The sequence below is a fragment of the Cynocephalus volans genome, chromosome 5, assembly GCF_027409185.1.
Source record: "Cynocephalus volans isolate mCynVol1 chromosome 5, mCynVol1.pri, whole genome shotgun sequence".
In the NCBI taxonomy this organism is placed as follows: Eukaryota; Metazoa; Chordata; class Mammalia; order Dermoptera; family Cynocephalidae; genus Cynocephalus; species Cynocephalus volans.
The window spans coordinates 161,268,881-161,295,549 of record NC_084464.1 but is presented as its reverse complement, the minus strand read 5'-3'; positions in this window follow the sequence as shown (position 1 = coordinate 161,295,549).

The following is a 26,669-nucleotide window of genomic DNA, read 5'->3' as shown; positions in this document are numbered from 1 at the left end:
ACCTACTCTGGCCCTTTCAAATTAGTCTCAGTGGGAGGGAAGTTCTGCACAGAGAAGGGAAATTTGGCCAAAACTTAAGCAATCAATGAAAAATGCATGATCCCAATTTGGATAAGTGTTTTGGAAATTATTATTTCCTCTACTCAAATAAAATGAGCATATACTTGTACGTGATCGGTAAGCAGCACACAGTTTCCAGGATGGAAAAGACGCGGAATTTCTGGGAAAAGTTGACATATGAGATAGATGCACGTGACGTTGGCACACGGACGGGGACTGTATACATTTGCAATTTTCCCGTGGTAGGAGAAATGGAACAAAGTTGTCTGAGGTGAGAAAGAACTGGAGAAGAAAGCTAATTCTCAACAGAGAAGTGGAAACCCAAGAGAAAAAGAGAAGAGACTTCAAAGAGAGGAGATTTGAGAGAGCGAGAGGACGATGGTATATCTGGCCTCACTGAGGAGGCTGCTGGGTTCTGAGCTCAGACCGCTGTGCACACAGTGGCAAGGGAGGTCTCCGGGAGAATTTTCCCTACGTTTATTTTTCTTTGATATAATAAATTGTGAATAAGGAGAGAAGGAATTTAACCAAGAGTTTTCAGAGGTAGAGATATGAGAATATCTGACCATTTGGTTTGTTTTCTGACGTAGGGAAAAAAATTAGTTCTCAAGTGAAAACATAGGCAAAGCTCTCTCTGGATTTGTATGTTGGTACATACAGAAGAAAATAAAAGAAAAGCTTCCAGGCTTAAAAAAACAGACTCCACGAAAAAACTAAAGCATGTATAAATCAAATGTGACACCTTCAACCATATCTCCTCAATTTCAGGAGACTCTGAAGCATAATATCCTCGCTTTGCAAGAATCGAGCACCTGAAGTAGGCTGCTAGCGAGGGCTCGCAGGACTTCATACGAGTTGAAATTCTCCATTCAACTTCCAACCAAATACAGAATAGCTCGTCACTGACTCTTCTTTTTCTAAAGTGCATCCCTTCCTACAATTTGATGTTTTTTCTTCAACAAATTTTGATTAACAATTTATATTCCTCTGGCACACAAACCATTGTAACTTTAAATTCAACAGTGATGGGGGCTTTAATCAGTGGTTGAGAAAATACTGCAACCAGATCAGCCGAGAGAAGACTCATCACGTTATCTAAACAAGCCATAAGTGATAACACACAGAATACCAAGTCAAAAGGGTCTCAAAATGCTTAAATGAAGTTTAAAAAGAAAATTGAACTCTTGAATTCTTCAGGTAATTACAGACTCTCCAGTAGCCTACAGACATTTTAAATAGACATTTTAAATTTAACTCTAAGCTGAGACAATACAATTCAATGTGGCTAAGATTACCTGCTATGTGCAGAGTCCTACAGGAGGCACCGGGGAAGCTGAGGTGCTGCCCTCGGGTGACTGAGCACTATTTCCTGTTACCTGTACAATTTGGAGAACAAGTTTGTATACAATTCACAAATACCCATTGAGGGTTTACCATGTACGAGGTATAAAGCAAGGATCTTTAGTAGGCAAGAAAAGGAGTACGAATAATCCTCATCTTGTGGAGATGGATGATTCTGAGAGCAGATGTAAGCCAGAGAAGCAAATGATGATTGACATGGCATCTGATGGCTGTAACATTTTCAAAAAATAAACTCTACAGAGGGCAAAACTGTATGTATTTTATATATCTCCACTTATAGGAGATATATAAAACAGTCAACCTCAGAAAAACAGAGAAAAGAATAGTGACTGGGACGGGGACTAGGGAAAAATGGGGAATTATCATTCAATGGGTATAAAGTTTCTATTCTGCACAATGAATAAGTTCTGGAGATTTACCATACAACCAAGTGCCTGTAGCTAACAGTACAGTACTGTGCACTTCATAATATGTTACGAGGATAGCCCTTGTGATAACTGTTCTTAACACACACACACACACAGACACAAACACTCAAGAACACAAGGTAATTTTTGGAGGTGATGGATATATTCAGTATCTTGATTTTGTTGATGGAAAATAAACTTTACATATTTTAGGGGGATATAAGGGCCAGTCGACATCTTAGAATTCCTTCCAGAAGAAAATGTTCATTTACATTTTTTCCACCTGAAAAACTGACTCCAGAGGAGAATCGAGAAAACAGAGAAACAGCAGCAAGAAGGGGGCAAGGAAAAGAGAGACAGAAGACCCTGCTCTTTCCTGTGCATTTTGAGAATACAGTTCTTATTTCAGGACATTGGGAGAAACAATCAAAATTGAGGAAATTTTGTATCTTCATATAGTTCTGCAAGGCTGGTATATTTCATTCTTCTCATATCCATTGCTCTAGTAACAGATTCTGAATTCACTTTTTCTCATCACAGAGAGATATTTAGCCCCCAGTTGCAGATAGTTTAATAAAAGAGGGAAAAACCCTAGAGATGGAAGTTTTCCTGATCCAGCACAATACTGATAAATAAAAATGACAGTTTAGAGGAAGAAGCTCAGATCAAAACGGCTCAGCGAATAATTCACCATGTGGCCTGAAAATTCACTGAACTGCAAATAAAGAAATTCACTTCCTTGTGATTGTCACTGATGTCAATAAACATGTTGGGTTTAATCCAGAAGCCGAAGCGATTTATACATGTAAATTAGGTCACTGTCCTTAGATTTGGCAAAGGATAACAAGACTGGTATTCTGGAGTGTTTTCATAAGAAGAAAACTATGGCAAACCCACGAAGACTCCTCTAGATTGAACACTTTTGAGGAATGAGAGAGATCCTTGCACCAGGAGACTGGGCTGGCGTCCCCAGTGGTGTGGAAGGGCTGCTGCACTTGGGTTCCAGTGTCCGGGTCTCTACATGGAACTCAGCCCCCGGAGCTGAAGCAAAGCCGGCTCTGACGGGCTTGCTTTCCCATTTCCCATGAGGACAGCCTGTGTCTGGGCAGACCAGGGCCATCTCTGTCATCCCTCCCCCCAGCCTCATGGTCCCCTCTCCCTGGACCATTTCCACAGCCTACTAACTAGACTCCCTGCATCCTCCCTCTGCCCTCTTCTCTCCAATCATTCCTGTCCCTGGCAGCACACTCAGGTGGCCCTGGAGGACCTCCACAACCTCATTTATTCTTCCACACTCCCTGCCTCTCTGAGCAGAGGCAGACACAGCTGTCTCCATGCTCTTCTGTGACCGTGCTGTGCTTGAGGCTACCCCTGCCCCTTAGGCTGCTCTCCTTGGAAATATCCACATAGGGTGCTGTCTCCATCACCTCCGGCCTCTGCTGCATGCTCACCGCCTCCAGAAGGACATAGCATTTAATAGGGCAGCCACCTTTTCCCATCCCCCCAGCATCCCCCGCCGAGCACCGACCACCAGCTGGTATGCTGCGTGTTTTACTTCTTTACCATCCCGCTCCCCAGTCTAAGCTCCACAGAGGCAGGGACTGTTTTTCTTTTTCTTTTGGGTTCCCCTGTGCCTGACCCATTAGGGCTTAATAAATCTCTGTCAACTAAACAATCTCTCTTTATTTCTGAAGAAGGTGACAAATTATACTGCTCACTCATTTTTTGCTTTACAAAGGACAGAGAGACATGGAGAGGAAAGACCATGTGAAGACACAGAAAGAAGACAGACACCTGCAAACAAAGGAGAAACCAACCCTGCCAACACCTTGACCATGGACTTCCAGCCTCCAGAATCTTGAGAAAGTAAATTTCTGTTGTTTAAGCCCCCACTCCAGGGTACTTGGTTATGGCAGCCCTATCAGATTAACACCTGTAAGAACCACTGCCGTCTCCTCATTCACAAATGGTGAGCCTGAGACTTAGAGAGATTAAAATTAACCAGCTGGGAGGCTGCAGAGGCGGGATCTGAACCCCAAACCCACACTCCTCCTGTTGCCACTACTCTTCCCTTCTCTCATTCAGCACAGCATGTGGTGGCCCGGGAAATGAAAATCACCCTCCACAGACACCCAGAAACACAGGTGCAGTTCCTGGCAGCCCAGAGCTCAGACTCTTTTGTAGGGAAAAAATGCAAAACAGTAGCTCCAGTTCCAGGTGGGGCCTCAGTGACAGGGGTGCAGAAAGGCAGGGCACTCTTGTGGTGAGAGCTGATCCGGGGGCCAGCAGGGCAGGCCCTGGCAGGGGAGACGCAGCCGTGGAGTGTGTGGGGGGTGAGGGGTGGGGGGGAGCAACCGATCCCAGGACCTAAAGGCTGCAGAAGCAGGCACTGAGGTGGCCGTCCATCAAGTCTGCATGGGATCAAACTGGAGGAGGCAAGACGGACATACCTTTACAGATCTGAGTTGTCCCGAGATAGAATACTTGACGGTATTTTCAGACTTTACATGTATGTCAGCTGTGTGATACCGTATTTTACATGCCTGGCAGTTATTGAACCTCAGTATAACAGATGGCACAGGTATGAGAAGTCCGTGCACGTGCCATGCTCTAACCTATATCTGAATAAATATCTTAAATGTGAGCCCATGTACATAAGCACCTACTTGGCAGTATATTAAACATCGTGGTGGTGCTAGTTTTAGGCTGCATCGTCCTTTTTCCTGGGCAACTGGAACAGCCCCGAACTGGTCTCCTTTCTTCCTGCCTAGAAACCAGAGTGAAGTTCTCAGAGCGTGAACCGGATCAGGACGCGCCTCTCATAAAGTCCCCGTCGGTGGGGAATGACCTCCACCCGCGCTGCCATCGGGAGTGCCAGCGGGTTGTCAGTGCTGGAGTGGCCCCGACAGCCCGCACGACCCACGCGGCGGCCGCCACCGCCCGCGCTTGTGCCCCTCCGGCTGCGTCTTCCACAGGCCAGGCTGCTCGCTTCATCGGGCCCTTGCTGGGATGTCCTACCCCGGCTCCCGGCAGGATGCACTGGGCCCCACCGACTGTGCAGCCGGTCGCCCCCTGACGCGTCCCCCGACCCTTGCTTTCTCGGTGGCACCTGAGCTCACGCATCCTTTCTGTGCATGTGTTTACCGCCCGGGCCCTTCTCTGAGCTGTGGCTCCAGGTGCCCGGCCAGCCTGGCGCACGGATGTGTCCCCAGCGCCCGGAGCGGAGCCCCGCGCGGGGACGCGGGCAGGGCAGGTGACGCTCCTCTCCCGCACACCGAAGGACACACGGACGGATGAGAGGGAAAGGCGGACTCGCGTCCCAGAGCAAAGTCATCTGCAGGAGAGGAAACAAAGCGAAGAGCACACGCGGACGACATCCCAACCCTGCGCCTGACGCGCCGCCCGGGGTCCGTCCTGCCACCGCCGTCTCCTTACGCCGTCTGCGTCCCTCGGGGCAGTGACCTCGGTCCCACTCCGGTGGAGGACCAGGCGGCCCGGCGTGCAGGGCTCAAATGTTGGGACAAGGGCAGCTCCCCGGGGTCCTGAGAGAGTCCCCCGCTGCTCTAGAGCAGCTTCTGCAAGCCACTCGGCGTGCTGTGCCCAGCCTAAGTGTCACAGCTCCTAAGTGTCACAACTCCCGACCCTCCGCCCAGCACCAGCCCTCGGCGTTAGGAGCGGGACCCAGAGCTGCGCGCTGGTGCAGCGGGGCCGTGCAGCAGGCGACCTCGGAACCCGCCACGTGAGGGGGCCAGTCGAGGTCCATGTCGTTAAAGCAAGTTTGTCGTCACTGGGGGCCGCAGCTTCCTGACATCTAACGATCACTTAAGCTACCAACAGGGGCACATGGGAGAGAGAGGTCTTAATCTGCATGTGCCATACACGTGCTTGGATATTCAATAACATATAATACTTAAACTTTACGTTCCAATCTTTCACTATATTCATGTTTGAAAACAGAGAACTGTAACCCTTTATCATGATGTTTGCTATTATGACCATCGAAAACAAGCTCGTCTCACGGGGTCTTGTCTAAGACAGCGGACCACAGTGAGACAGCGTAACACCAGGTCACCAACAGAGACCTGCTGGCCAGTCCTGGCCTCCTCTCGACTCATTCGCAACAGGACAGGCTTTACAAACTCTGTAAGGCTCTGTTACTCCGATTGCATGAAGGAAATAATAATAATAATACAGATTTCACAACGATGTTGTGAGGATTAGGCAAACTGATGTACGTAAACAGCTTAGCCATGCCTGGTACAACAGTCCCCACGTCCTCAGGGCATGTGTTCTGAGACCCCACAAAGACTATGATTTTTCCTATACATACCTATAATAAAGTTTAATTTATAAATTATTTTTATGCAGTAATTTATTTGAGCACTTTTTTTTAGGAATTAGTTATTTTTTAATTGAAACTATTGATTGTACATATTTATGGGGTACGGAGTTATATTTTAATACATGTATACAATGTGTAATGACCAAATCATGGTAGTTAGCAAATTCATCATTGCAAAAATTATCGTACCTTTATGATGAGACCACCGGAGCCCCTCTCTTCTAGCCATTCGAGAAGATACAGTGATTAGGTTAGTGACAGATGCCTAGCACTACTGTACCCCACTAGAACTTATTTTTCCTATCTAGTTGCAATTCTGCATCCACTAACCAGCCTGTCACTACCTTCCCTCCGCCCTCTGCATCCCAGACTCTAGTAACCACAGTTCTACTCTCTACTTTCACACAGTGAGAGATTAACAATGATAACTAATCATAAAACAGAATGGTTATAAGTGTGCCCACATTATTCCTCTTGTGCTTTGGGCCATTATGAAGTCCAATAAATGTCACCTGCACACAAGCACTGTGATACGGTGACAGTCGATCTGATAACTGAGAGGGCTGCTAAGTGACTAACGATCGGGTAGCCTTTATAGCATGGATTCACTGGACAAAGGGAAGATTCACATGCAGCGGGGGATAGAGAGGGATAGTGAGAGATTTCATCACGCTGCTCAGAGCAGCATGCAATTTAAAACTTACAAATTCTTTATTTCTGGAATTTTCCATGCAATATTTTTGGACAGCAGTTGATTGAGGATAACTGACACTGTGGACAAGGGGGGCTACTATAAAGAGTAAAAGAAGCGTATGTATCCACTACCACTACTGATGCTGCTGGTGCTATTGATAAAAGGGGTGGGGGTAAATGGGGGTAAAGGGCGGGTCCCTCCCCATGAGACATGCTCTAGTTTGGGAGATAGGAGTTATTTTCAGGAGATACAAGATGCAAAACAGCATGATGTGCAAACGCCAGGGGATTTAAGAAGTGGAAGGCTCCACAGATGGTCAAGGTGGTAAAGGCCTTACGGTGAGATGGACAGAGATGCTCCAGGGAGAAAAGGAACTCAACTTATGAAGAACCTAGAAGAATCTATAACCTGGTAAGCTATGCTCCGCCTTTAAGCTATATCCAGAGGGCAGCTTTTAACACTGTTGGAGCAAAGCAGGGACCAAAACAAATGAACAGGTGTTTTTAGAAATTTTAGTTTAACTTTGATACAGTTAAGTAAGGGCGAGGGGACAGAATGCTGAAGGCATAGAGACCATTAAAGAGCCATTTTCAATGTCCAAGTTGGAGGGGATCAGTGTGGCTAAATGGGGGCTTTAATACAATAATGATGATATTAAAAATAATAATAAAACTACCTCCTAATTTTTCTCCTTTTTCTCTACCCATCTCCAAGTTAAAAAATGATACTTTTTTTTTATTCCAGGGATTAGAGAAAAACACAAAAATTGAGGAAATGTTTAATAACATAGTTCTTTTAAAAAGAAAAAAGACAAAAACAAAAAAAGGGAGTAAGAAAAGAAGTCTGTCAAAGCTCTTTCAACCACAAGAGGGCGCTCCTGGACCCGGGAGCAGGGCAGGGACTGAGCCAGGGTCATCGATGGAACCTGCATAAGGGCTGCCCCGAAGTCACTTTGCAAGTGGTTACCTAGTTAGTTACATAAAAAAAAGACAGCCTTTGGCATGCACCTGTGCTCTGTGACATCCACATTATCATCAGATCAAGGAAGGCACTGAGCTCTTATCAAATCTAAGTACTTTTAGACTCATTAGTCGCAATTCAGGACTGGTTCTTTTTTGTTTTTTAAGTGTATTGTCAGTGTGTAGGGAAAGCCGAGTGCCCTGAGGACCCCAGATGTGAGGATCTGATGCTTCCCTCCTGCAAGCTCCGCTCAGTGAGGGGATTCCTCTCTCACAGCTCCTTGTCACACAAGTCAGGCCAAACCTCCACCTCCTGATGTGACCAACTGAGAGCGCCAGGTTACAAAGGTTAAAAATAGGATGTTGCTGCACAGTGCTGGGACCGCCTGGTAAAGGACACAGGAGCCTTGGGAGCCCCTGGACGCAGGCCAAGCGGCTGTCCTCGGCCTCCGCCACCCCAGGGCAGGGAGGAGGAGTGAGGCTCCCAGGAGTCCCGCCAGGAAAAGGCTGTCCTCCGAAGGGTGGAGAAATCGTTTTCCTGTGAGTCAAGGGACTGCAGCTGTTGCTGTGAAGGGGAGAAGAGGTGGAAAACTGGAGCCGGCCTTCCACTGGAGACGTGGCAGCTGAGCCAAAATGAGCAGTCAGTAATGTGAGGCCCTGCAGAAATACAGTGACTCACGTGGCACCACAGTGGCGGTGAGCACAGCTTCCTGGCTGCCTCCTTCTGTGTATTTATGGCACGTGACGCACTTTAATGCTGATTTCATAAGGTGCTTCAGCCGCCACAGTTCCATATTTGGGTGACAAAAGTGCCTGACAAGTACCACAATTACTGAACAACCCACTCCCGGCCGTACACGAAGCCAATGACAACCACAGTAACAGCAATCTCCCAAAAAAGAAAAGTAAAAGAGAAAGTGCTCCTAATGCCACCTCCAGGCAGCACGTGGGAAGCCCCCCTGTGCAGAGAGAAGGCCTTGCTCTGTGCGGGCGATGAGGACTGAGGGGGCCAGGGCCTAGCCTCCTCTTGATCGGCTCACGGCAGAGGACAGAGGCCAACTTTGGATTCTTCGCCCAGATCCTTCTGTCCTTGTGCTACGTGGCCCAGTCATTTGCTGGTGGCAATTATTTGTTAAACTCTGGAGCTCACCACACCTCCCCCCAAACTCACTTTATTTGAAATATATTTGGGTCCATGTCAACATCAGGGATGGGAGTTGGGAGAAGTAAAAAGTCTCTGGAATATTTCTCATTCCTCCCTCCAAATGTCTTTTTTTAAAAAAAAAGGGAATGAGTGGAACGGAGGAGCCTTTTAGGAAACGTGGGCAGCTTTCCATCTCGTCTCACGGTGACAAGACACCTTTCCCCACAGACAAACTTAGTAACAACTTCCTCCAAGTCTGACTTCTCTTTATAATTATTCTCCTTGAAAAATACGAGTTGGTGTGCTTATGCCGTGGGAAAACGCGTACTCTCAGCATTCAGAGATAAACGGGCAGTGTCAGGGGACAGTGGTGGGCTGGACGGGCACAAGGAAGCCTGTGGCCGTCACCGCGTCCCCGAACTGGGTGCACCTCCTGCCAAACCTTCTGGCCCCGTCACCTGAAGTGCAGGCCGCAGGAGGCTCCTTTCAGATGGTTGAGCTGAATGCTCAGCATGTCGCCCCAGAAACAACTTCGGGTTACAGAGTCTATTTAAAGCACTGGCTCCCTCTCCCCCGCTGTTATGTTTCATTTTTATGAAATGCTGGAGACTGACACATTTCAGAAACCACCCGTGTGCGGTCTTCTTCCCCACAATTCAAGGCCGGTTTCCTTCCTTTTAGGGCTGAGACAACTGCCCAGGGGGTCCTTCCTGAGTTGAAGGATCTTTAAGGCCCTTGGACTGATCCAAGGCCTGGTCTCCCCACAAAAGTTCCCAAGACTGGTGCCAGCACTCTCAGTGGACACCTGCCCTGTAGGAACTGGACTTGAGCCTGAAACACATCTCACACAAGCCACTTAAAACCCTACCCAAGATCACTTGGGTCAGAATTTAATTGGCCATCCACAAATAGAGTCCATGCCATGACGCCACTGTGAAGGCATCCGTGTCTCTGAAGCCTCTTATTTCCAAAGTTGTGCCAGCTGTGAGGACACCGCGGGCGGGGGCTTGGGGAGCGAGCTCTCAGCAACACAGCACCCCACTTTCTAAATTGCTAAAAGCAAACTAGTTGGACCTTGGCAAAATCCTGAAGTATAAATGTGCCAAGACAGAAGTTCACAGGAGTGTGTGTTTGGCGTACTCTCTTACTTCTAATAATAATTGTAACATTTAGGGATAATAATAATACTGAATGTCACATACTGTTCTAAGCGATTTCAGGTATGTCTCAGTTAATCCTCACAGAAGCTCTCAGGTAGGAACATTTCACAAATGATGATCTGAAGGACAGACGTTTAGTGACATGCCGAAGAGCACAGAGCTTGTCAGCGGAGGGACAGACCCCAAGCCCGGGGACAGACCCCGAGCCCGGGCACAGACTGGAGCAAGCACTTACGTGCCCGTCCCCCTGCATGCGCCTTCCCGTAGCCCAGTCCACTTAACCCAATGAAGCTGCAGTAAGTCATGTCTCCTAAGTGTAAGAAAACCCCTGTATCTTTGATAAGAAAATAGAATCCAAGAGAAAAAATAAAATCAAAAAAATCCCAATTCTCAGCAAAAGTAAGATAGCTCAAGAGCTTCAGTATTCCCTGTGCAGTTTTGGGGTTGCTGTTGTTTGGGTTGGTTTCATTGGTGGAGGTGGTGTTTCACATGGTCGTTTGAGAACTATGTGGATTAAAATTTGTGGAAACAATTTGTGGGATAACAGACACTGGTGCAGGTCGCGGGGCGTGAAGGCTCCCGGGAAAAGAGGATTGTCAGAGCCCTGCTCAGGCACCCCGTGGAGTGAGGAAGCAAAAGTCTGGCTGGCGTCCCACATCCACTAGGGGGAGCCAGGGGCACGGGTGTCTACAGGTCAGAGTCGCCAGATTTGAGCAGGAAATGACGAAGAGCAGTTACAGTCACATGTTGCCACGTCTCTACACACCACTGCCACCTCTGCCTCATCCCTTCGTGGTGGAGACACTTGTGGCCGAGCGCTGAGGAAGCGGACATAGTCTGCCGGGTCCATCACGCCATTCCCAAAGAAGGGGGAGAGAAGTTTTTAGGTGACAGACCACAGTGGTGCTCACAGAGCAGTGTGTGACTTTAGGCTCAATCGTTTAGCTGTAACTGGGCCACTCGGGGCCGCAAACTGAGTTTCTGGGCTCCTGCAAGAGGCAGGCAGCACTGAGCACAGACTGTCTTCTCGTCACATTCATCAGAGAGCAGTGCCTCTGGCCAGAGCAGCCAGCGGACCAGTTTAGAGTCACAACATTGCAGAATGTGTGTCAGCAAGAGAAAGGACCTGAGAGGTCACACAGTTCAGCTCCTCTGACCACCACGCCCACCCACATTTTTTCAAAGGGGAAGTACTGACATCATTTCCTAAGCCTTAATTATACATTATAGCCAACTCTTTAGTCAAAGAAAAGCTTCATGTAAACCCGAAACCATATTGACAGTATTGACCCTTTACAGTCCCAAATGGGTCACACCCCCAGAGCGAAACACAAATGCTTTGTGTCCTTGACAGACAGCACCTATTTCCGAAGAAAGCAGATTCTTTCCTACCAGATTTAGAAGAGCAAAGAGACCCAGAGCCCCTGATAATAACTTGGGGGGTGAGGCAGAATCCCCAGTCTTCTGTATTTTCATAACAATGTGTATATGCTACTTTGGATGCAAAAATCTATTAGCAGACATGTTCTAAATATGGATCTGTGTATATGTATAAATTAGGCTAAGCACACAAGAGAAAAACAAGCTGGCTGTCCATCCCTTCCCCTCCCTCTGTAGGAATTTGGCTTGAGATGAAAGTTTGATCTTTTAGCAATAACAGTCCCTGAGTCCAGCAGAGCAGCATAGGGAAATAAACAGGCCGGCTTCTGAACCGGGTTTTGCCGTGGATTGACATGGCCGCTGACAAAAGATTAACCTCTTGTTGCCTGAGGTCTCTATTCTACAAAAGATGGCCCCTATTTTCAACCCAAACAGGTTCAACACACTAACACTGAATGGCCACAGAGCACAGTATAATGAAGTCATGTGCGGCCAAGGTTATTCCACAGTTGGTGCTATTTTAATCCTAAGCATGCTCTTATCCTTCACAGCTATATGGAAATTAAGTGTCCTGTAAAGAGGAGTAAAAGAATGTTCTGGGCACAGAAGAAATCCATTCCCACAGACCATGCCTGCAGGTGCCTTGGGAAGTCTAAGGAGGCAAATCTTCTCAGTTGTTGTTCAAGATAATCCTTGTTTCAGGCTTTTGGTTAATGTACCTGTCCCTAGCCTGATAGCAAAATCTCAGTCACATTTAGGGTCACTTTTGTTCCCTGTGGCTTCAATCATTTATCAGCAGAAATAATTCTGGGGATCGAGTGTTCCCAGAACTGCCAAGAACTACACGCTGCCCTAAAAATGATTCTGAAGGCAAGAGAAGGAAAGAGCCATGCACCTGCTGAATCACACCTTCCATTTCCACTGTTTGAGAAGGTCTGGCTAAAACCACCAGGACGGGCTCTCAACTAGGATTGAAACACCACATATTTATAACTACTTGTCTCAGGGGAAATTAATGCCCAAAAAGAAAAAAAAAAACAGAATTTGTATATAAGTATTAAATTCCAGAAATAACCCATGTTTACTTAGAATCAACAGTCTCTTTACATTTGTAGGAAGACTTAGTAGATACAGTAGGTAGGGTAATGCTGGCACTGTAAAAATAAATAACCCCCCACATCATACTGGCTTAATGCTGGCTTATATATCGGCCCAGTGCATGTGTTCTTGGTCTGTGGGTGGCTTTCAGGGCCTGAGTCTCCTGCTCTCTTGTGACCGCATCACCTACCGGGGCTGCAAAGTCTTCAGCATCCAAACCACAGCTAGAGGAAAGAAAGCTGAATATGACCCACTGGCTTCTGAATGACTGGGGCACAGAAATGACATCACTCCTCACATTCTAAGGGTCAGAGCTAGTCACAAGACCCCAACTGCATGCAGACATAGCTGAGAAATAGAATCCTCAGCTGGGCAGCCACTTCTCAGTGACAACTGTTTACTATGGTCAGGAAAGGCTGAATTTCCATGGATAAACAACAGCTCTGCCATTGGTCATCTGGCCGGGGTTGACCCCATGCATGAACTTTCAGCAGCATACCTAACAATGGCATCTACCTATGACTTTAGAGCCCTGCCAGGGACCAAAACTTTCCTACTTTGCAAGGAAAACTATTTTGTTCTTTGGACAGATTTAATGAATTGTAAGAAAGTTCTCATACTGAGTTATGCTATTTCATCACGCAACTTCCACCTGTTGGTCTTAGTTCTGCCTTTCTACGATTATACAGAATAAGTCTACTCCATCTTCCACTTGATAGGCCTTCAAAAGATTGAAGATCCACCGTGTCTCCCTTAAGTGATGAATTTTCTAAGCATTCCCAGCTTCTTATTGACTTTCATTCCACTTGTTACACTAGGACACTCATGTGATTACTCTTGGCCTCCATAAAATATTCAGCTAAGAATGAAAACAGTTCATCAGGTGGGTAGAATTTAGTACAGTTGGATTGTATGAGAAAAACTCGGTACATTATATTCCAAAAGCTGTTAATATGGAAAAACATGCTTGTGGGACCCTTCCTGCTTTCTCATCAGCTGGCTGGTTGGAAGTGGAGTGACGGTGGCTCTGGGCTCCTGGTTTTGGGTCTTCAGCTTTCCCATCTACAGTGTTCTTGCACTGTGAGACAGTTTCAGTGTGAGTGCTTGTTTCAGATCAATGCTTTTTAAGGCTTAAAAAGAAAAATATGGCTGAGCTAAAATGATAATAAAGAAAGCTCAAGATAATACAGCTTTTTATGTGGGCCTTACATCACATGAGCCATGCTTTAGGACAATCCTGGTGGTGAGCATAAATTAGACACTGAATCTTTTTATTTTAACAAATATTAATAAAATTTAGATTAAATATTAAAGGGAAAACTACAGTCCATTCCTCCTTGATGAAGGTTGAGAAAAAAAAAAGGTTTGTTACTCTCTCTCCCTTGAGGCTGGCATGGTAAAATAGTTTCTATAAAAATATTTTTAAATTAATTTTTACAATTAGAAATTGCATTATGTGTAAGAATGTTTTAGACTGATTGCACCATTTTGTAGAAATGATCCAGAAAAGCAATTTATCTCTATTATATTTTATTTTGCTCTGTTTTGATGGGAGAAAGGAAGGGTGGAACTGCGAGCAACCTTTTAATATAGTTTAGAAATTTAATGTGGAAAGGGTACTAATATTGTAATTACTAGTTTTCTTTTATCAGCCACAGTTCTCTTTGTAGCTTCTGCTATTTAAAGTTACTGTTCACATACTGTGGCTAATTCCCTTTGTTAAATTTCACAGTGAATGCAGCTTCCCGAATATTTGTTATTGCAGCCCTATGGAAGTAGGCTTCTCAGATAAAGGAAAAACTGGGTGCATCCATCTGTGGGCAAATTAAAAATGAGTTTAACCCCCTGGCTTCCATGGCTCTGTCCCCTTAGGCAAAAATGTGTCCTGTGCTTCTAACTGACAAGACATAAAACTGTGGTAACATATATGTTTTCTTTTTAATGGTATTTGGGAGAACATGAAAAGCAACTGTTCTGACATGATCCTGTGTTATTACAGAGACACCTGGAGGAGGCAAAGGGGCTGAGGCTGGAGCAGAGGATCATGGTGTTGGGAAAACAAGAGAAAAACAGCGAAATACTTTTGAGGTTGGAAAGCAACACATCTATTTTCATTATTCAAGGTCTATTCCCTGACAAATCCTTGGTTTATCTGCAACTGAATTGGAGTTTTTGAGTCATGGTTATACCAGTTTCTTGTACATAGTCAAGAAGAGAGAAAAGTGTGGTTGGAGTTGGGGGGGGTTGTTTTGTTTTGTTTAAATTTTTTTCCGCTTGTCTACCTTCTATAGTATTCCACCAGTAAGAGTCTGTCCTTAGGGGAAACAGTGCACATTTAGTCTTATTTTTTCCTCCCATTGTAATTTTCAGAGAGAAACAAAGAGGGACAGAGAGAGAGAATAAGAAAATCATCGACCATTTCTTTCTGTCCCTATCAATCGAATTTTGAAAAGAGAGAAAAAGGAAAGGCTTACCACATGCAGGACTGGATTTTGCTTTGTCACTGGGAATTACAACATCGATCAATTCATTCGACAAATATTGATTGGATGTCTGCCATACACCACGCTCTATTCTGGGCCCTGGCGCAGAGGAGAGTCAGAGCAGATCCCAGCGTTCCAGGAGCTACTGTCCGCTGCAGGTGACTGTCACAAGCGAGAGCACAAAAGCCACACGGCACAAGGAAGGAAAGCAATGGGGCCAAGAGAGGGACACAAGCACACCGAGCCGCTGTATGGAGTGGGGACACCTCTAGGGGCCTCTCACGAGGGGACGTTTGATTTGAGACCTCAGAGACATGAGTTGCTGAGCCCTGTGACTGTCCGGAGAATCCATGTTCCAGGCTGAGGGAAGAGCAAAGACAAAGGCCCCAAGTCACGAAAGAGCTACTCCTGTTGGAGGAACCCAGAGAAACCATCCTGCGGGCCACAGGGCACCGGGAGAGCCTGGAGAGGAGCACAGGCAGCAGCACCCCAGTGCCCAGGTGCATCACAAGTGCAGCGCTGAGTCATGGGGGTCTTCACTGATCCATTGATTTTTTGTTTTATTAACACAGTTGATTTTAAACACTCTCAAAAGTGTGGAGATGAGTGGCACGGATCTCATATAGGTAACTTCCAGCTCCCACGACCCATCACTCATGACCCCCCTTGTTCACCCACACCCCACCCAGGCCCCCCACGCCCGGGCAGATTCTCAGACAAACTCTGGATCTTGTTGCATCGTGCCCGTAAGTAACTCGGCATGCCCCTCACCTGAACAGCGAAGAATAACTCCTTAAGAGCATCAAGTTAACATGATCAAAGGTTGTGTCAATGTTTAAAAGTTGTATAATTTTTATTTTAGTTTCTTTGAAATGGGTTCCAAATAAGGCTCATATATTGCAACTGGTTGGTAGTTTGCATTAAGTCTCTTTTAATCCATATGTTCCCTCTCACTGGAGGGTTTAAAATATGGGAATATCATGATTTGTCACACTTTTAAAAAGACCACTCTTGCTTTGTGTGGAAACCAGGTAAAAGGAGGACAAGACAGGAGCACTGGTTCGGTGGCCCAATAGGAGTTGAGGGTGGTCTGCTCTCCGGTGGGAGTGAAAGAGAAGGGAAAAGTTTGGATGAACATGAGACTTGTTTACTGACCATCTCATTTCCTAGTTAGGGCTTACCGAGCTTAATTTTTAGGTACAGTCGTGCTCCTTTCTCCATGGGGGATATGCTCCAAGACCCGCAGTGGATACCTGAAACCACAGATAGTACCAAACCCTGTATATGCTATGTTGTTTCAATCTGATAACCTCGACAGCTGCTAAGCAGGTAGCGTCTACTGCAAGGATACACTGGACAAAGGGACAGGGCTGGACAGCACAAGATTTCATCGTGCTATTTGGAAGGGCACATAACTGAAACCTATGAATTGCTTCTTTCTGATGTTTTCCACTTAACATTTCTGGATTGTGGTTGATGGAGGCGGATAACTGAAACCACGGACGAGAGAGTACTACTGTATCGCAACTGGATTTTCAGGTTATGAATGTATGCATGTGTAAACGGTAGACACATACGTATGAATCAGCCTTGTAAAAGTAATACACACATTGAATCATAGGTATATTAGAAATATAAATATGCACTCAGTATGCTTAGATAGGCCCAAAAGGACTATAACAAAAGAGTGTAGCAAAATTCACACAAATAATGTCCTCTTGTTCATATCACCCCCACACTCCCTAAAATAAGGTTACTCAAGTTGCCCAGCTTTGATTTCCTCTCTAAACTGATGACTTCCCTTGATATTCTCACAAATAATTTTAAAGCAACAGTGAAACCTTGTAGAAATTTATTATCAAACCCAGAGAGACAATAAAGCACATGGGTTTAAAATTGGGTTCTGTTGCTGAGGAAGACCTGAGAGATAAGCTGGGAGGGATCCAAAATGCTGATTCCCAGCAGGATTTCCAGCGCTGGCCGGGCTCTGGGCAGCGGTGCAGATGTCCCAGCGCTTCAGCACAGCACGCCCTATGCCCTGTGGCCACACCTGCCCCAGCCCTCAGGAGCAGGCCTGTTTCTCGACTTTTCCTTCTTTGTTTTGCACCCACTCAGGCCGAAACCTTTTTCCTGCCTTCTGTTCATCCATACTGTGTTTCCAAGCTTTCCTGCAGAGTTCTCTGTGATTCTGAGAAATATCGCTCTCTTGTTCTTTTACCCATGGCAGCTTTCTTTTTCGTCCCAGTGTCCATTCAAATGGAGCCCTGTGCGGCATCTGGAAGCTTCTCCTGTGAAGTCAGCGGGTGCATTCACACAGTCCCTTGGGTCGTGACTCCCGCAGATCGCTCTGGTGAGCCTCAAGTTGGCTTTTTATGTCTGACTGTCGTTTAGAGCTTTAAAAACAAGGAAGGAAAAATAAGAGGGAAAAGGGGAGAACAACATGAAAATGACAGAAATGTCACACATTCCATGCACTATTATCATTATTCAGCATGAAATGTCAACAGTCTGAAGGGCTTTGGGGTGCATGAACAAACAGGCCAGCAAGTAGTTATTTTTACTTTTTATAGGTACACATTGTCCTCCATGTTCAACCATGACATTGGGGTTCTTGATTCATTTCAACTGTTCCCTTTTGAGGGTACAGAAGTGGCTGAAGATAACAGTTGTGACCTGCGCCTGTGGTGCGGGGCTGGCTTGCAGAATGTCCCCTGGCTGCAGTGGCTGCATGTAGGACTGATGCACCTATCAGCTACCTCTCTCCAGCACATTGACGCACGGTCCCCTGCATTTGGACTTAGGATTAGTGTCATTGTCACAGATGCTAAATAAACACAGCATCTCCCCGTTCCAAGCTGTTTGCCCTGTTTTGTTTTTTTTTGTTTTGTTTTGTTTTGTTTCACTCCCTTGTGGAGCTCGGAAGCTCTGTCTACACACACAATGCCAAACATCTAGATCAGAGTTGAAAAATGCAATTTAAAACCCCCATGTGTGTGTTGTAAACAAACAATCCATAGCTTATCACATTTGGATAAATGGAGAGAGAGAAAACCTTGTACCTCAATTCTATCAGAATAGGACACTTGCTCCACACTGAAGACATGAAAAATATGCTGAGCTGGATGAGACTGATATTGACATGATCGCTTGCACTCCCCAGTGTACCGTGCAGATCTATAGCTCAATAAGGATTCTGTTTTCTGTGGTTTTCTGTATAGTGTGGCCTCAAACGCCTGACCCTTTATTTATATGTTTGGGATGAATCTTTTATACTCCTAAATCAATGTTATTTCCTATAGGCAAAGTAAGGTGATTAATAATTGATATTTTGGATGATGAGCATTTTACTGTGTGCCAGCCACTGAGCTAAGCTTTTAATAAGAGTTATCTCATTTAATCCCTTCAACAGCCATTACGATATAGCCATTAAATATATGAGGCATCTGAGATTCAGAATGCTTAAATAACTTGCCCAAAGTCACTCTGCTGAATTATAGAAGCATGACTCATACACAGATTCTATTCTTACATCATACAGTTTTCTGGAAAAGTAGGAGTCACTTTAGTTCAAGTAGTCCTGGTTTCATTTTTTGGTCATTAAAGCTGTGCGTGTTTGAAACCCCCAAGTTCCTCCGTGTGTGAGTGCGTGCTGGGAATGGCTGCTTGGCTGAGCTCATTTCCTTCTGTTCAATTTCCAGCTGCTCTGTGTAATAGCATTTCCTTCTTCTGGAGGGAAGGAGCTGCTCTGAAGGAACCCGCAGGCAGCTCCTTTGCAGTGTTTCCTGTTGAGGGAGCAGGAAGTGGGTGGGTCATGGGGAAGCCTGCCCAGAAGACATTCCTTGAGTTGAAAGGGTAGAACCATCAGGCCCAGCACGGAGTCCAGAGCTGAGCTGAGAAGTTGACAGGAAGTGGGTGCCTTCACTTCCAAGTTTCCCTTTCCTACAATCCAATCAACTCAGAGACTCTTTGCAATACGTGAATGGCTGAATGTTAGAGGAAGCTGTGCTCATAAATGCTGCAGAGCAATTCCACACCATCCAAGAGCAAAAGACCAGCTAACAGCAGGTACAGAGAGCCCTGTAGAGGAGGTCAAGAGCAAGCCAAAGGCGCTCAGCACTGTTCCTGAACTCTCAGAGTGTCACTCATTGAGCTTCTTCTCTTTTTAATGAAGTCATTGAGAGCAAGGGACCAGATGTTAGTTCTGGGTTAGTAAAGCTAAGTCTGGTGAGAGAAGAAAAGAGAAGTGAAGCAGAATGACATAGGACATGATGCAAATAGAGCGGAAAGTTTCTCAAGGATACGACAGAAGTTAAAATCCAACTTGCAGGAACTTGTTTCGATGAGTGAACATGAGCTTCAGTTATTTGCAGAGCAGCCTCACGAATCTCTGGTTAATGAATACCAGGTTAGAGAGCAGCTCCTCGGGGTTTCCTTGCCCAGGACATACCCAGATGTTTCTATACTAACCGGTGTGGACGACTTCAGAGGAGAGCAGAGCATGATGCACCGAGCTGGGGGTACAGGGGGCTGTTTTATCGGGGAGCTCCTTTCTCCTGTGCATTTATTCTGCCTTCCCCTTGCTCTTTCTTATATCCTTGCATTCGACAGACATTTACTGACACCCACTTTGTGTCAGGCACCATGGTTGATGAGGATATGCTGGCAGATAGAACAAGTGTCTCCTGTTCTCTTGGAGCTTACAACACAGCAGGAAGACTTAGGCCCTCTTTTTAAAATCTAACAACAACAACAAAAAAAAACAGCAACTACAGCAACAATAAAGCCAGTCTCCCTCGGTTCCCTATTCCCCTCTAATTAATTTATTGTTTGGCTATTTGTTTCAGCCACACTTTGCAAAAGAGTCATCTGTGCTGGCCAGGTCCAGTTATTACGGTAGATCAGCTTCGTGCATCCCTGAACTGGACCCTCAGGTTCTGCCTGCGTGGCAAGGTCGCCAAAGACAGCTGAGTCCCTCAGGGGACCCTCACGAGGCCTTGACTTCTCCAGCCTGTTCCTTCTTTCTTTGAATGCTTTCTCCCATACTTCATGAACTCTGTGCTCCCTATTTTTCCTCCTCCTTTTTTTTCCCCCCACCTTCATACACAGGACTTTCTTTCACTATCCATGTATTACTTTTGCTGGGGAGGAGGGCAGGATTTCATGTGAGCCTTTTCTCACCTTTGAAGATATACACTCTTTGGGCATTATTTACTATTTATTTGCTCAAGTCTGCTGTTTTTCAGTGTAGAGCTTCAGCCCTGTTTATCTAAATGCCTACTGGAATTCTCCACCTAGAATCGCACCAGCATCTCACCCTTGGCAAGCCCAAAACCAGTCTCATGAGCTGCTCTGCTCGGCCATGGTCTGTCTCTGTGGACAGCCAGTATCACCATCCAAGTGGTGAGCCAGGGCTGTCCTCAAGCCTCCCCACTCCCCTCACTCCCAAAGCCAATAAATTATCAAGCACTGTCTTTTCTTCTTTTCAAATATCTCTACAATCTGCCACATTTGCCAAGCCAGCTATCAGGAAGTTCCTGGTGCCTAACAGACACCAAATAAATGTCTGTTGAGTAATCTTATTTGGTGAATAGATGGACAGATGACTAAGATCAGACCATGCCGTGTCATGAACCCCAGCTCAATGCACAATGAGGTCACACTGTCCTGCACTCCCTGAGGCCACGGCCAGATGATTCAGTTCCGGGCTCCCCATGGTCTTGGGCACTGACAATGCCACTTTCAGAATAGACTAGAATATATTTCCTGATGTGCTAAAACTCCACCGAGGCTCTGAAAGTATCCCAACTACTGAATGATTATAAAAAAGCAAACATTTTGAGTCTGCATTAATATAAATTCATATCAATCAGAATAATGTGAGGATTTCTCTATTCATTTCACTTTTCACCCTTCCTCCACTCCGTAACCCCACTTTCTAGAACCAGCTTCTGTCGACTCCCACGGATCAAATGTCCAGTTTATGACATCCCAAGTTTCTCGCCCAATTCTGTTCTTTTTTCTTTAAGGAATACCTGTTGGCTACTTTACTAGTAATGCCCATTATCATGTGAAATAGGCCAAGAGATTAAGCATATATATATATGTATGTATTAATATGTACATATGTGGTATATGCCAAGGCTGCTAATTTCACAACTTCATAGTAGCAGCAATTCTGGAGAAAGATTTTTCTCGGAAAGAAGGCAGAATTGAATATGCTACACATGTTTATGATTAGCATAGATATGATTAAGAACTCAGTTTTAATGACTAGATTCAAAGGCAGAAATATAAACAACAAAAGGAAAAATCAGCCAAGCTCTTAAATAAACTAGAGAGAGATGAACTCCTGAAAGCAGATGGAGAAAAGAAGTAAAAAAGAACATTGACAACAGGAAGCAAAGCTCCAGGATATACAGGGAGAAAAGGGACAGAACAGCAAAACCACAAGAGCTAGTACGATATTACCTTTTGGGCACAAACCAGTGACTTTTAGTCCCCACCCCCCACCAACCTTCAATAAGTTCTCCCATAAGAGATACAAAGCAAGATGTGTTTTATTTGGGGGTTTTTTGGCAGAGTATGCAAACTTTAAAAAAAAAAAATTCCATTCTATTCTCAAGAACTTTCTCCCTTGCTGTCAAGTAGAGGAACATAAATATGTTCATCCATATTGCTGTTAGCGGTCTCCAAGACAAGTGTGATGACCTGCATCAAACTTAAAAGAAAATTAACAATAGCAAAATTACCAGTGTATTCTGGGGAATTATGGTAAATATACTGCTGTGATTGTGGGACATACATTGTCTGAAACTCCATGTAGATTATTCTACATGCATGGCTAGGATTTCAAAATTAAAAATCACTTAGATCTCTCTTCTAGGTAGATGCCCCAATTTAGAAACAGGGAATCTGCAGGAAAAGCTAATTAGGATAGAGTAAGTATTTAACCTTGGGTCTGACAATGTTTGGCTGGAGTGTAAGCCACCTGCCCATTCTGTGACGCTGACCACATGCCATGAACGCCCATGTGCCATTTCCACACACGTACCGTGTAAAGCCTCAAAACATAATGCGACAGAGCGGGCACTACAAGGAATCAATGGAGGGCAAAGTGAAAAGGAGTCCCCCTAGCATGGTCATTATTCATTAAGTCTTTCCACTTTTATGAGCAAGAAATGAGTCAGTTAATACTTTTCATTCTGAAGGGATGTTGAAGTTTAACACTTCTTTAGCTTTAAACCAAGGCAATCTTCTGTGAAATTCTGTAGGGACTTTGGAGAGTTGTGTGCCCATCGTTTCTCATTTACATGTTTTTCTGAAGTTGATTTAACTATTAAAGAAAACGCATCTTGATTAATTCACAGTTACCCTGAAAGTACTCTCCAAGCATGGTTATTTCACTCTCTTTCCTGTTGTTAGAGCCGTATCCCTGCCCTAGGAGTCAAGAAGGCATTTGACTTGGTTGGAACCTCTCTGCCACTCAGGATCACAGGTAATCCTGAAAGGAGGCACTTAGATGCCTTTCTCGTATATTCCAGTGACATCCAAGGTAGGTAGAAACAAATATTAACTTTTAGAAAGAGATCATCTTTTCCAGCATTTAACAAAGAGATTGTGAGAAATATCACCTCCAGAATTCTAAGACTCAAATTTTCTTTATCGCTTTTGTGTATTGTGTCTTACTTAAAGTGAATTCCTTACTGCAAAAAAATAAATAAATAAATAAAATTATATATATATATTAGCCAACCAAGACTTTCAATTTTAAAGTGAATCAGGATTAGTAAAATTAATGGAATCAATGTACTACTCATGGCAGCAGGTACAGAGGTCTACAGAGCTGCTCTGCTCCCAGGCATTAGCATTAAATGATTTATAATTCTGCTGGATTCCTTCGGTAGCAAGGTCACATCACACCATAGACAGACAAGTGGATAGATGATAGATAGATAATGTAATGAATACCTAATATTATATACGTATATAGATATTATAGAATATATATATTCTTCATTCTTTCATAGTAAGAAACATGGTTTCCAACATCAATCCAATTACTTACTTGGTCAATCCTATACTACATCTAAAACAGTTTTAGAATTGACTCACCCATATCACAATTAAAGTAAGTCTATTGAAAAGAGTCCATGATTCGTTTGTGGTCATTCCCCTGCCCGTGCCCCAAGACCGAGGATTTAGTCAACACTGTTCATAAGTTACTTGGTTAAATATCTCCAACCCTCACAATGTGGTTATGTTATTCATTTAAATACAGTTGCATTCATTTGCTTTAGTTTCCTTTCAGTTCAGTTTCCTCCTCATTCTTACTGTTTCAGTTTTAATTTTTTTGAATATGTAGAATAATAGAATATTTTCACATGTCAGCTATACAAAAAGGTAACCTCCTTGTGTATCTCTTCCATCCACTCATCCCACCCAACACAGGTAACTAACTTCATTGCTGTCAGGTTTATTCATTATGTTTTAATTTTTGAAAAGATAAGCAGATGCATGTCCTTTGTTGTTTTGTCTTATTTCTACATTTTACTTTTTTTACTTAACAATACATCCCGGAATCATGCTTTCTCTGTTCTTAGAGGTCTGAGTTATTCCTTTCCCAGCTTCCCAGCACTTTATTGTGCGTGTGTGTGTGTGTGTGTGTGTGTGTGTGTGTGTGTGTGTGTGTACCATTTGTTTATAAAATTAATCTCTTATGTATAGCCATTTTGTTAGTTGCTATCATTTTACAATTATAAATATTGCTGCAGTGAATAACCATATGTCTTTTGTATTATTGGGTATATATCTTTAGAGTAAATTTCTAGAAGAGGGATTTCCATGTTAAAGAATAAACGTGTATGTATTGTGTTAGAAATTGCCAAATTCTCCTTTGTAAGAATTGTACTATTTTGAATTCCCACCAGCAATCCATGTTACCCAACAGCTTTGCCAGTACAGTGAATTGTCAGGCTTTCATACTGTGTCCAAATGGATAGGTGAGAAATGGTATTTCTGTGTAGTTTTAATTTACATTTATCTTATGAGTGAAGTTAAACATCTTTTGCATATTTAAGTAAGAGTCATTTTATTATCTCTTTTGTGAATTTTCTACTCATGAATGACTTGTTTTCATTTTTCTATAAGTTTTTTGTTCCTTATTTCCCCAGTATATTTTATACACACACACATACACACACACACACACACACACACATATATATATATACCTAATATAAATATCAGGTATAGCCCTTCATCCACATTTTTTCCTAGTTTGTCATTTGTCTTTTAAACTTATATATGGTGTTTTCTGCCATGCAGAGTTTAGGTTTTTGGTTTTTTGGTTTCTTGGTTTTTTTTTTTTAATGTAGACAAACATCAAACTTTTTATTTATTGCATCTGGACTTTGAATTGTTAGAAATCCTTTTTTACACACAGGGTAGGAGTGGATTTAATTTTGTCCTTCTACCAATGACTATCTTGTTATTCCAACATCATTTATTAAAAAGTTCATTTTTGCCCCCAGTGATTTGGTATACCATCTTCAAGTTTTACTAGATGTCAAATGTATAGTTGGGTCTCTTTCTGGACCCTTTGTTCTATTCCATTTGTCCTTTCATAAACTGGTTCATGCTGTTTTAATTATAGAAGCTTTACAGTATATTTTAATATGTTATTGCTTCCTTTTCAGTTTTTTCCTATGAACTTAAGTATCAAATTGTCTAGTTCCATGAAGAAAGCTTGTGTATTTTGTTTTTTGTTTTTAACCAATAGTGCATTAAATTTAGAAATTGACATGGGGAGAATTGTCATATTGATGATGTTGAAACATCTCCATCTCTTTTGGGTCTTTTAGGGATGTTTTCCATTTTTTGTTGTTGTTGTTATTGAGATAGGTTTTAGCAATTCTTTTTAAGTTTACTACCATGTATTTTATCTTTTATTGCTATTGCAAGTGAGATTTTCCAATTTTTATGTTCTAATTGGTTATTTGTGTATATAAAGTCTATTGATTTTGGCATGTTAATTTTGTATCCTCCTAATTTATTATTTTTTTCAATTAAATTAGTTTTGTTATTAATTATATGTGGTTCTCCAGGTATACTATTACATCACCAGCAAAAGAGAGTTTATATCTTTTTCTCTGGTTCTTTCACTTCAATATTTTAATCTAATTACATAGGCCAATACTTCCAAAACAATGTCAGTGAAGATAGTAGAAATTCTTGCCTCATTCCTGACCTTAATAGGAATATATCTAGTGCTTCCCAATTAAGAGCAATTCTAGTATATATTCTTATTCTAATTCTCTAATATTTCTGAATAATTTTCTAATTTAATTTCTTTAATATGTTTTATTATATTAAGGATTTGCATTTTAATTTCTATTTTTTCAAGAGATTTTATAGAGAATAGGGTTAAATTTTACCTATGTTCTGCATCTCTGCAGACAGTCATATGATTTTTCTCCTCACATCTAATTATACAGAGCAATACATTAATAAGATTTCTAATATTGAACTGTCACTGAATTCTGGTATAAAACCATACATGGTCATGCTAAATTATTTTGGAGTTTTCTATCAGTATTAATAAATTAAATTGGTCTCTAATTTCCTTTGTTGTACTATCTTTATTAAGTTTATCTATCAATGTTATAGATTCTTCATAAAAAGAATCTGAAAATTCCTCTTCATTTTCTATGTTCTGAAACAATTTCTATGGCATTGGGGCTATTTGCTCCCTAAAGCAATGGAAGCAGTTTCTTCTGAAAATGTTTTGTGTGGCATTTTTTTTTTTGAGGATTATGTAGTACTAATATATTTTTCAATTTCTTCTATGGAAATTGTTTAAGCTTTCTATTTATATATTAAGGTCAATTTTGGTAAACTATATTTTACTAAGAAATTACCCACTTCATTAGGATTTATAAATTTATTTGCATAGGTGTGTACAGGTAGTCTCCTATTCATTTTTAAATTTCCTCTGTATGATTAATTTACTTTGCCATATTTTATTTTGCAAACTTTTTCCCCTTTCTCTTAGTTAAATTAGCTAATGTTTTTTTCTATTGTTTTTTTTTAAAAAACTTCTTATTTATTAATGCAATGTACTGTTTTTCTGTTTTGTTTTGTTTTTCTTACTTTATTGACCTTTCCTTTTGTTATTATTGTGTCTTTCTTTTGGCTTGATTTGCTGCTTTTCTCAATTTTTGGAAATGAGATTTTACTTTATTTTTTCCTATCATTTTATTTTTATTGACATAGATGCTAGGGCTATGAAGTTTTTGTTATTACTGCTTGAAATGAATCTCATAGATTTTTTATATAGTGTTTTTCTTATTCTTTTTTTGTTTTCTGAACTATTGTTTTAAATTCCAGCCCTGCTGCATTGTTTCGAGTTTCTTCTTCAGTGATTTCAGTCACACACGCATGCACGCACGCACGCACGCACGCACGTACACACACACACACACACACACACATATACACGAGAGCACTTCAAAAACTTCATAGAAAGATTCGCATTATCTATTTTTCCACACACTTTTTGTAGTACCCTCATAGATGATGCAT